Source organism: Xiphophorus maculatus, chromosome 14 (assembly GCF_002775205.1).
Source record: "Xiphophorus maculatus strain JP 163 A chromosome 14, X_maculatus-5.0-male, whole genome shotgun sequence".
NCBI lineage: Eukaryota > Metazoa > Chordata > Actinopteri > Cyprinodontiformes > Poeciliidae > Xiphophorus > Xiphophorus maculatus.
In genome coordinates this window covers 27,152,072-27,164,128 of record NC_036456.1, presented here as the reverse complement: position 1 = coordinate 27,164,128, position 12,057 = coordinate 27,152,072, and positions in this window count along the sequence as shown.

Sequence of the window (12,057 nt, the reverse complement as noted above, 5' to 3'; positions counted from 1 at the left end):
TGGAAATGATTGTTTTTGTTTTATTTTTGCTTGATTTGTACGCTTAAACTCTCTGGGGTGTTTGACATCTTGTAAATGCAGATATGCAATCAGGTGGAGACGCCGGTCGGTCGTTTACAGACCCGCTGGAGCAGAGCGGGAATTTACTGCTGTAAATAAAAATTAAAGGAGGGGAGAGGCTGGTTGATGTTACGGTGAACTATTACAGGGCATTGCAGAAAGAGAAAAAAGAGGAGCAAATTTCTGCCACAGAAAACACAAGAGTTTTCCAGAAAGAGTTTGAAAAGTCAGGAATTTGCTGGAAAAAATTTAGAAATTTTTTAGAAAAACCTCTGAAATTTTGAGAGCAATTTCTAGAAAAAAATGGAAAATTGTGAGTTTAAAAGTTGAATATTTAAAAGAAAAATAAAATTACATTCTGAGGTTAATTTCACTTTTTTTTCAGTTTAAAGAGTCAAAAGAAATTCTACAAAGAACTTCAAAATCTTTATTGATCTAATTTTCTTAATTTGAAAAGTTACGTTTGCTAGAATAAATTCAGAAATATTTCATCTCTGACATTTTCTAGAAACAACCCAGGAGTTTGAAGTCAATGCGGTAGAAAAACCTCAAACTTCAAAATTAATCAGAGAAATTCTCTAGAAAAAAACTTTTTAGAGAAATCATGGAAATTTCTGAGTTTCAACTCAAAAGTTTTTTTCTTGAAAACATGTGAAATTAATCTCAAAATTTCAGTTTTTTCCGCGAATGTTTGACTTTTTGAGGTCAGAAAATGTCCATGTTTTTTTTATTTTTAGAAAATCTCAAAATAACCTCAACATTTGAGATTTCTCATAAATCTTTTGACCTTTGAAACTCAGATTTCCTTGTTTTTGTTTTTCTAGAAAATGACAGTATTTTGCAGAAATTTAAAATTCCTTCCTTTTTCTTTCTTTCCCTTATGTGCCGTTGCAGAGTCAGGATTATCATGAAACTCACTCCATAAATCTGTTCTCAAAGACCTTTGATGAATCTGGATTCGTAGCAAACTGAATGAACTGAATGTTTCTGTCATTTCTGTTTTTTAAGAACATCTGGACTCAGTCGCTCTGCTGTGTGGAAACCCAGCTCCATATCTGTTCTGAACCTGGGTTCTTCCTCCTGTTTTTTGTAAAAACTGTTGACTGATGATTCTTTTGCTATCTTTGTTACTGCTCTTTGTCTGCCGGGGGTTTATATTGATTGATGTGTGAGCTTTAGCATGAAATAAACCACTATATTTAAAGCTGTCTGGTCAGAATGTCACTGCAGCTCCGTGAATTAGCCAACAGAGGGCGCCACAGGACAGCAGTTGGCAGAGACGCCGCTGCAAAGGGAACCGATCCTGGATCTGATCGTCTCCAGCAAAATTAAACCGAGGTAAAAACCTTTTCTATCTTTTGAACAGATAAATCTGTTAGTGGGTCAAATTTAGAGAAAATAATCAGCAAAAACCCAGGATGAAAAGTAAACACACCCTTAAACTAACAGTTTTAAGTTTTGACGCAAAATAAAGGTTACAACTAGGATTATATTCTTTAGCTAAAGTTTGGAGACGTGAATAAAATCAATTTTATTGACCAAGATTGTGTCTGCTAACATTCTTATATTGTAGTATAATATATACACTTTATATGCAATAAAATAAGAATAAAGGAACAAAATGTTTTTGCTGTAGTTTCTTTTAAATGATCAACCACAGACCATATAAATGCAGATTTCAGAGGACATGATAAACACATAAATGATTAAAACATATTCTCATAAAATACTTGACCTGTTGACAATAAAAAACAGTTTTAAACCTTCTGACTAATTGTTTTTGTTGTAAATTTCCATTTTATTCTTTGTTTTTAAGGACTGAATGGAAGTCGGGTTTATTTGTATAGCGGATTTCAAAGTTTCCTACATGATAAAAGTAATTCAATAGAAACAATACATTGTAATCCAGATTAGATTTAATCCATGTTCCACTGTTCAAAGGCAATTCTAACCACATGGTTTTTAGTCTGGATTTAAAGGAACTCTGGAAGTTTGTTCCAGGTTTATGGTGCATAGGGCCATAAAGGAAATAAAATTATGAGAATAAATTCAAAACAATCCAAGAAAAAGACCTAATGTAATAAGAATGTAGTCATAACATAATTAAAATATTCAAAATTATATGAGAATGTAATGCGAATAAAGTCAAAATAATGATATTAGTAATGAGAGTAAAGTGGAAATAATCAAAGAATAAAATCATAATATTACAAGAATAATGTTAAAATATTAAAGTTAAAACAGTCAAAAATTAAAGTTGAAATTTTAATATAGTTGAAATAATCAGAAAAAGTTTAAATATTAGGGCGAAATAATCAAATTTGAAATACCAGTATAAAATTGTACAAATACGAGAATAAAGTCAATAATCCAAGAATAAAGTGGAAATATTAACAAAGTTGAAATAATATGAGAATTAAGTCAAATTATTGCAATAATAAGGCCGAATTAATATGAGAATATCCCAAATATGAGAATAAAGTCCAAATATTATATTGATTAAACTTCTCGTAATATAATTATTCTCATAATACTATGACTTTATTCTCAGAATTTCATGGTTTTTATTTTCTTGGTTTGTCCCCAATACTCCGTCATACTGCAGAAACATAAATTTAATAAAAACAGTGATTTCCTGTTAACCCCAAACTGAAGCACAACTTCCCGTCTTTCTGCAGCGGCCATCTTGGCTGCTTTCCTCTCTGTCCGTCTCAGTGTCGCCTCCACTGTTAACTTTCTTTGTTTGCGTTCAGTGAGCATTAATCTCCATTACTGCATCGCGTGTCGCCGCCTGCAGGGAGCGAGATAGGAGGACTAAGCAGGAGAGGGAGCCCAGCGTGCGCCTCTCTGCCGTTTGGACGCAGAGCTCTCAGCGAGTCTCGTCACCTTCAAAGTACCGAGCCGTTTCTGTAAGACCCGAGTCGGGGCTAATCGTGAAATTAAGCATCACCAATCTGAGGTTCGCATCAACTGTTGCACATTTTTCCTGCTTTAAAACAGTAAAAACGTGTCTTAGTGAGAATAATAATTATTTTTAAAACAAATTCGAATATATCGTCCGTAAGATGTTGCGTAATTTAAAGTGGGTTGGATAAATCATCTGTTCCTCCAGGTTTTATCAGAGGTCAGCTCTCTGTCAGGGCTTTGGCCTCCTCAGCCTCCACTTCAGCCAACATGGTGGCAAACCTTTTGCTCCAGCTTTGATTTGTTGCATTTAAATAATAAATTTTAAAAAAGCTGGATCACATTTTCGCCAGTCGTGCATGCTGAGCTAAAACTAATCCGTCTTTTCCGGAGGAAGTTTTTTAAACGGACCTCCAAAGATTGGAATATAAGGAGTAGCAGAGCTGCCAAAATCGTTTCTGTTCTCATTGATTTTATAGCCGGAGCTTTTTGTAGCTCTGAATTAAAACCTTCAGCGTTTTTTGCTCCTTTTACTGGCATTTATTTCACTTATAACATGAGAAAATGTCTGAATACAAGTGAAATGATGTGTGAAGAACAAGTAATTGTGTTTAAATAAATAAATAATTTATTTAAAATAAATATTTATTTCTCCAAATATTTAAATAAATACTTATTGCTCCAAATATTCAAATAATATATCAATATTTACATGAATATTTATTTAAAGAAGTAATCTATTTATAAAAAAAGAAATACAAGCTCCAACATTCTATTATTCCCCTCCGGTTCCCATTCGCTCCTCGTCTCCTGAATTATCCCGACGTTCTGATTTTCCTCCAGAGGCGGCTGCTGCTGCTGCAGCTCTCCTTCTCCTTCCCGCCTTGTTTTTACTCTCTCTGAGTTTTTATTTCGGTTTTCCCTCCCGCCGTCTCCAGCCTCTTTTCTCCCCAGAAAACAGAAAACGGGGGAGGAAAAGCAGGAAGGATGAAGGACGGTTTTTAACATCCCATGTTGAAGGATGAAGAGGAGGAAACGTTAAACTCAGACGGAGGCGACCGTCACATTACAGATGATTAACCCCAGCTCAGGTTTACATCCACTATCTAAAGTACGGGACTTCATTCACTAATCTCTCGCTCTTTCTCTTCTTCTGAACACGCAGTTCAAAGAGCCGCCCGCTCCTCCCTTCCTGTTCCCACATTAATTAAATCTGCATGTAATTACTTTCGTCAAGAAGGGGAATCTGAGGCGAGCGGGGAAATTGGTCAAGGCCTCGCTATCTTTGAAGTGAAATTACTTGAGCAAACTAGACTGTAACAGAACATAAAGATGTTTCTGCCACTTTATTATCTGACAGGCCGAGCTGGAAGGGGGCAGAAAACGTTTACTGTCTCTTTAAGAAGAAACACCTGTGTGCTCTTTCGCATTTTTTGCAACACGTCTTATTAAAATCCCAGTTTTCAATGTATTGTAGGGATGCACAAATACCAAAATTTGGGCTGATAGCTGATATTAATATTGCTTTCATGGCCGATAACTGATATTTACTGATATATGTATTTATCACTACGTTTTGACACATTTGATAATTTCACAAGAGCAGTGGCTCATTTAAATAAGAAACACAATTAAAAATCACACGTGAATACGTTTGTTCACATGATAAGTTACTAAAAAACACTCAATGCCGTCATAGTCCTACCACTTCCTGTCGTCTTATTTGTCGTTTCTGCCAGTGGTAACATCTGGTTGTTGATTACGTGACTCCTGTGATGCAAAAAAGTTTTTCCATTTCACTAATTTCAATACAGCTGAAAACACTTTCAATCAAAAAGGTTTTTTTTTTTTTTTTTACAATTGCCGTGTTTCCATGAAGCACGTTTATTTTCGTAATTCCAATTTCTGCGATTCTTTGTCACCTTGCAGCTTATTGGTCTCTAAATTGGCCTTACATATGACTGTGTTCAGGCTTGTGCGTCTCTTGTTTCTGTTAATGTCTTTTTAATACGCATCAAAATAAATTTCTCACAACAACAAAAATAAATTCTGACTTAGCGAATTTTCGTAACCACCCGTAGAGTCTGTGCCTTACCAGAGGAACAAAACCTCCATTTTCTAACTCTATTTTCCTGAGACGTGAGGTTCATGCAGTTAAGAAAATTAATAAATTAATATTCCTTATGATAATCCATCTGGATGGGGAATCGCTCGTACACTCGAGTGTCTCTTAAAACTCCAGATGTTGTCTAATTAAAATGTTTCTATTTCATCGTTTTCCACCCATAGTTTTAACGCCTCATTAAAGATGGCGGACGCCTCCTTTGTTTATGCATTTTTGCCACCACAGACTTGTCAAGTCGTCTCCTCTTCCTCCACACTAACCTGCCGACATTCACTTCACTCCGTGATTTTCCTCCTTCCTCCCTCTCTGCGAGGCGGCGCTCCGGCTGTGGGGAAGCGGAAAATGCGCGATCCTCCAGCAGAGATGATGAATTTATTCCTGCACTTAGTTTAATGGAACAGCTGATAATCGCTGTGTTTGTTTGCGCTACGAAATTATTTCAAAAATCTCCCCATTTATTCCTCTCCTCCTCCCTGCCGCTCTGCATACTTCCTCCGGCACGTTTTAAAAAATAATAATTAAAAACAGACCGTTTTACATGACAGCGTGGTAAAAAATAAAGTACAGCCTCAAATGCGAAAGCTTAACTAAAACTGGGCCGTGAACAAACTAAAATAATATTGTACAAAAAATAAAATAAAATACGAGAGAGCGATGAAAACATACCGGAAACGGTTAGTGGACCGTTAGTATTAACGCTGTTCGGGGCTACAGCCGTCCACGAATATCTGAAATCCACAAAAAAAAAATGAAGACTTCCTCAAAACCTTTTCTAGCTACCTATTTTGATAGTTAAAACGCGAAATATACCGCAGTATGCATGTTTATCCACAGTAGAAACCGTAGCAGCAGACGCTAACGGCTACACTATTCTCTATTTCCGCGTTTGGGAGGAGGAGGTTCAGCCAATCAGCGTCAAGAAAAATAAATGCCGTTTCTGGATTGGCTGGTTTGCAAACAGCAACCTCGGTATTTCAGACACAAACACAATCAATCACTCTATAAGATAAAAAAAACAAAACAGTGGCTTTTAGTACAGTCGTCATTGTTGGTCTTTTTTATTTTGTTCCACTTTTACGGAAGGGTCCAATAATCTGTTTTATCTGAATTTATTTGACAGGTAATAAAATTAAATTGAGAAGGAAAATATTGTAGAAGAATCCCTCCGCCCCCCCTCTTCACTTCAGTACCATTTGTCTATGCAGATATATTCTGTATTTAATCGGTACACAGGCTCCGTCTGTTCATTATGAATCTCTCCTGCAGACCCGATATCTGGGCTCGAGGAAATGTATTTCAGATAAGATTTAAAAAGGCAGGTAATCCATTTTTATGAGCAGCTTTTTTCCTGCCTGTCTTGGAGCAAAAAGATGGGAGGAAGGAGAGATGAGGGAATCGGAGAAATCTGCAAAGTAGGGCAGAAATTTTCTCAAAAGTTGTAGGATGTTGCTTTTGTATCCATTCCCCTTTACTCTGTTCCCCATAAATAAATATCACTTTGAATATTGCGATTTCAGAGGGTTTCAGATGTTTATCAACAGCCTTTGGTTTGACACCAAATTCAAAATACTGAGTGTTTCAGAAAACTAACACTTAGAACATGGTGGTGGCAGCATCATGCAAGGGAGATGCATTTCCTAGATGTGTTTTAATTAGTTTTAAACATAACATCAGTCTTATGTCATATGTACAAACATATCTTGAATTAGAATTAGAGCAAGTTGACTTTTTACAATTTTGGAAATTTTCTGAGTTTAAAAAGTTAAAAAATCTTTACTTTTAAATTTCTGAAATTAATCTAAAAATTCTGTTTGTTTGTTTTTTTGTGCAGATTTACAACTTTTGGAGTTCGGAGAAGTTTCTTCTTTGAAATGTGTGAAATTATTCTCAAAATATTTTAGTTTTTTTCTCATAAATTTACGGCTCTTCTGGTTCAGAGAATATCTTTGTTTTTTGTTTCTTTTTTAATTTTCAGAGTTTTTGTCTAGAAATTTAGAATGTTTCGAGCTTGGAAAAGTTTAGAAAAGTTTATTCTTGAAAATATTCAGCTTGAAACTAAGAACGTTTTTAAATTTCTTGTGGGTTTTTTCTTGGAAAATTCAAATTTCAAGAAAAAGTGATAAATATACACAAGAAAACAGAAATTTTTAGATCAGTTTCACATAATTTTATATTTTCTGAGCTAAAAAAATGAAGAAAAAAAAACTTTGGAGCTCAGAAGTTTTTTCTTTAAAATATGTGAAATTGATCCCAAAATGTTAATTTTTCTTTGGAAATTTATGACTTTTTAAGCTTAAAGAATTTTCTTGTTTTTTTCTTGAAATTTTCAAAATCTCAAAAAAAAATTTATGGAAATGTTCTCTTCCTTCTTTCCGACCTAAACGGCCCTTAGTGGAGTAAATGGTTCTGCTGGATCTCTGGATGCTGCAGGTTCCCCTGTCAGTGTTTTTGTTTCCCTGCCGTCGGCTGCAGACGGAACATCCGCCGCTCAGCCCTGCTGTCCGTCAGCGCCAGGCCCGACGGAACCGAGCCGCGGATCGCTGCCTGGAAGACGGAGCAGAGGAAGGACTGAGAGCGGCTCACGTCTTCCTCACCGTAGGATGAGTCATCCTCGGCACTGCGCTGTGAATGAAACGGGACGGGGAGGGGAGGGGACACCTGCAGGGAGGAGGAGGAGAAGAAGAAGAAACATCAGAGAGTTTCTGTCAATGAGAGACGGAGGAGGAATGGAGGGATGGATGATGATGTCAGAAGGAGAGATGAGTGGATGTGATGAGGAAACAGCTGCTGGAGGAGAAAAATTCAACCAATCAGATCCAAACAGAGGAAGGAGGGAAGGAAAGAAGAGAGAGAATTAGGAAACAACAAGGGTGAGAACCGAGATAACAAAGGAAGGGAGCAAGGGAGAGAATTAGGATACAATGAAGGAAGGAAAAGCAAACAAGGAAGGAAAGGACCACACAAAGAAAGGACAGAGTGAGAGAGAAGGAAGGAAAGACAAAGAAGGGAGAGAATTAGGACACAACAAGGGTGAGAACAGAGGTAATAAATAAAGGAAGGAAGGAAAGGAAAGAGAGAACTAGGACACAAGGAATGAAGGAAAATCAAGGAAAGAAGGGAGAGAACAGAGGAAATGGAGAAAAGAAGGAAGGATACAGAGGAGGGACAAAAGGAAGGGAGGCAATAAGGAAGGAAGGAAAGACAAAGGGAGATGATTAGGACACCACTTCCTTACCTTCCTACCAGAGGTAAGGAAGGAAGGACACAAAGAGAGGAAAGGCACAAGAAGGGACAAAACAAATGGAGGGAGTAAGGATGCAAATTGAGGAATGAGGGAAGGAAGAGAATTAGGACACATTAAGGGTGAGAACAGAGGTAATGAAGCAAGGATGCAAATGGAGGAATGAACAAAGGAAGGAAACAGTTAGAAAGGACAGAAGGAACAGATGAAGTTAGGACACAGTGAAGGAGAGAACAAAAGGAAGGAAGGAAAGATTCAGAACGGATAGAGTTGGGACACAATGAGGGTGAGGACAGAAGGAAGGAACAGAGGAAGGACACAGAGCTACAAAATCCTTCAAAATTTCCAGAAAAAATTTCCAAAAAAACGTGGAAATTTCAGATTTCCAAAAGTCCAAAAGGTCAAACTCTGAGTTTTTTCTAGCAAACCTTTGACTTTCCAAACTCAGAAATTTTCACCTTTTTCTAGAAAATGTGAGATTAATTTATAAAAATCTGAGTTTGTTTTGGCAGATATTACTCCTCCTGTTTTCTGTCTACCATGAACATGCCATCTTATCTTTAACGCCGTTTGTACGTTTAGAGGTTAGAGGTCAGCATCACAGGGTTAGATGCTCTGCTCTGATTGGCCAGTTTTAGGGTTTTTCCTTTCCTTTATCCTTTACATGACGGAGAGGAAAAATCCCTTTGATGCTCGTCTTTTCCTGCCGCCTCAACCAGACAGATGTACAGTTCACCTCCACCGTGAAGGTCGGAGGAGGCGTGGCGAGTGATCTTCAGTCGTTTAAGGCAGAGCTGCTCCCCCACGACCTCTGCAGAGGTCACCGCTGCAGTCCCAGAAGCCCCCAGGCCTCTGAAGGAGCATCGATCACCACAAGCCTCAGTTCTCACACCCAGATGCTGCGAGGACAACCGTGGCCACCGCTTTTATCCAGGTACTGCTGTTTCCGCAAATGATAATCTCAGCAAAAACTCATCAGCTTCTCATGAAAGTCTTTTCTTTTTGTTTTCCTGAGCTGTCTGAACAATCTGTGTATTTTTTTCATCCCTTAGTAGAGATTTAAAATAAATGAGTAACAAGGCCTCAAGGCTAGCTAAGCTACGCTAGGTTGGTGGAATCAAGTGTCTCTTTCTGTCTGTGGTTACCTAGCAACTTATTCATTCGGTGGTTACCTAGCAACGACCTGCCGAGTAAATGACGCAGCTGCGGTTTAACGTTCAGCCACTGAAACAGAAAAGGTCAACAGTTTGGCATAATTTCACATATTTAAGGTGAGAGGCGAGAGAAAACCCTTTCCAGGGGTCACCCTGGAGGTCGTCAGTCTGTCGCAGGGCAACACAGAGACAGACAGGACAAACACCTTGTGAATTTAAGTCAATAAATACAAAACTTAAATTTATGCATTTATTGACTTAAATTCACAAATTTAGATGTCTACGCATGCATTTTTAATTGACAGTAGTCTTATCTCATACATGACTCCTGGTGTTGGTACAACACTTTGATAGAGAGACGATTTCGGACAGTGATTTTAGAAACCATTTCAACTGCAGTCAAAATGATTTTAACTATCGGTTGGGGCCTTGGGTTTCTTGTCACGAAGGGAGTAGAGAAGTTGCTGGGATATCGGATAAAAGATGAAGACATTTCAGCAGAGAGCTCATCTGACGAAAGTTCAAAACACCTTGATTTTGACATTGTCGCCGAAGACAATGTAAAACAAAGTGATGTTTCAGCAGAGAGCTCATCTGAAGATGAACGACTTAAGTACTTTGGATTTGAAGATTTCTTTGAAGACTGTGTAAAACACCGTGTTGTTTCAGCACAAAGCTCATCTGAAGATGAAAGATTTGAGTACTCTGGTTTTGACATTGTCGCCGTAGACAATGTAAAAGACGATGGAATTTCAGGAGAATTCAAAGAGGATAAGACAGGAAAGTACTTGGGTTTTGACATTTTTCCTGAAGGTCAGAAGGACATCGATGCTTCCTCTAAAGTTGAGGAAATTACCATCAATACACATTTGACAGTCAAGACATCTGGAGACATTGCTGCTTTGGAAAGCGTCTGTCTTCCTGATATCAAAATGGAGCTGGAATTTGAAATCTACTCTGGGGACACAGAAATGAACATTGATGACACCCCAGAATACTTTGATGATTTTGTTGAACAAATGGCTATGAAAGAAAGTTGTGACAGCAAGAAAAATCTGATGAATTTTGAAAAAGTCTTTGAAAATCCATCAACAGAAGAAACCGCTTCAGTTGATGCAAACTCAATGGGTGAAATTAAAAATTACACAGACCACTTTGAGAACCTGGACACTAAAGATATGGATGATTCACCTAAGGAAGTTGACTCTGGAACCAGAAATGCTGCAAATGTTGTGTCACATATTGATGAAGTGTCTGAGTATTCTTCATCAGAAGAATGGTCTTCAGATGAAGAAAGCTCTATAGATGACGTTGAAATTGACCCTGACCATTACGATAGCATTTATGCTAAGGACGTTGATGCTTCCACTAAGGATGAAGAAGTTTGTTCTGGAAGCCCAAATGCAGAGGATATGTGGACAGATTTTGGAGAAGTATATAAGTTTTCTTCATCAGAGGAATCGTCTTCTGACGAAGAAAACTCAGAAGATGGAAATCAGAATGGCACCGATGATTTAGACGTCATGGATGTAAATATTTATCCAGGAATGTACTTTTGCAAATTCTCCAACTCCTTTTTTAACAGCTGGATGAATGCCACAACACAAAGCATCGTGAACTTGACTATTGTCAGAAGGTTTGTGGCTCAGTATCCTGAGGAGATTTCGGAACTTTTTGCAGAGACACCATTGTTTGCGAGGTGTTTCTTTACAGCAATGTACCATCCAGGAAGAGACTTTCCTCCACATGAAATCTTTGCTGTTCAGAATGAACTCGTTGAAACTCTTAAGATTAAGGATGTAAAACATCAGGACAAGCCAGGAGTCCTTTTGTTTTACATGTTGCACTATCTGGCCCAGTGTGACATCTACACCAACTCTAAGCTGTATACAACTGACTACTGTGAACAATGTCAGAAGTGTTCGCGAATTATTCGCAACCTTGGTCCTGTCATTCCTCTGCCAAAGGAACAACAAAATGATACCACATCAACTCTTCTGGAGAATTATTGGAGTGGAATGTCAGAAAGTTGTGACACCTGCAAGTCCAACAAAAAGAGGGATTGCTTTTTTAATGAAACTGATGTGATGACCCTGATTCTACCATGGCCAGACAGTCCAGACGATATCAGACATCCTGTGATACCTGACCCAGTTCTTGACGTTCCTGTAAAATATGGAACTCAGTTATATAATCTGTCCTCCATCATTTGCCGGAGACAGGAAACTACTTCTGACACCAGTAACTTTTACACATATCTGGTGTGTGGAGAACTGGTGTTTAAGGCGGAGGATGAGCGGGTATCACTGGAGAATATTGACTGTGGAGCTGACGTTTGCAGCAATGGGTATATCTACGTCTACGAAAAAGCCACAGAAGGACAGGACGAATACAGTGTAGGGCTGAAAGTGACAACTGACCAACAACAAAGATAGTGCTTCAGACACATTTTGGAGGAAGTGGGTGGAACATGGCCCACACAGAGTGGGACATGTCCCTGCCTCCATTGTCAAGAAGGCAGGGAGATGTCCAAAGATCTTGCAAAAGATCCTTGTTCTTAGGTACACTGGAGA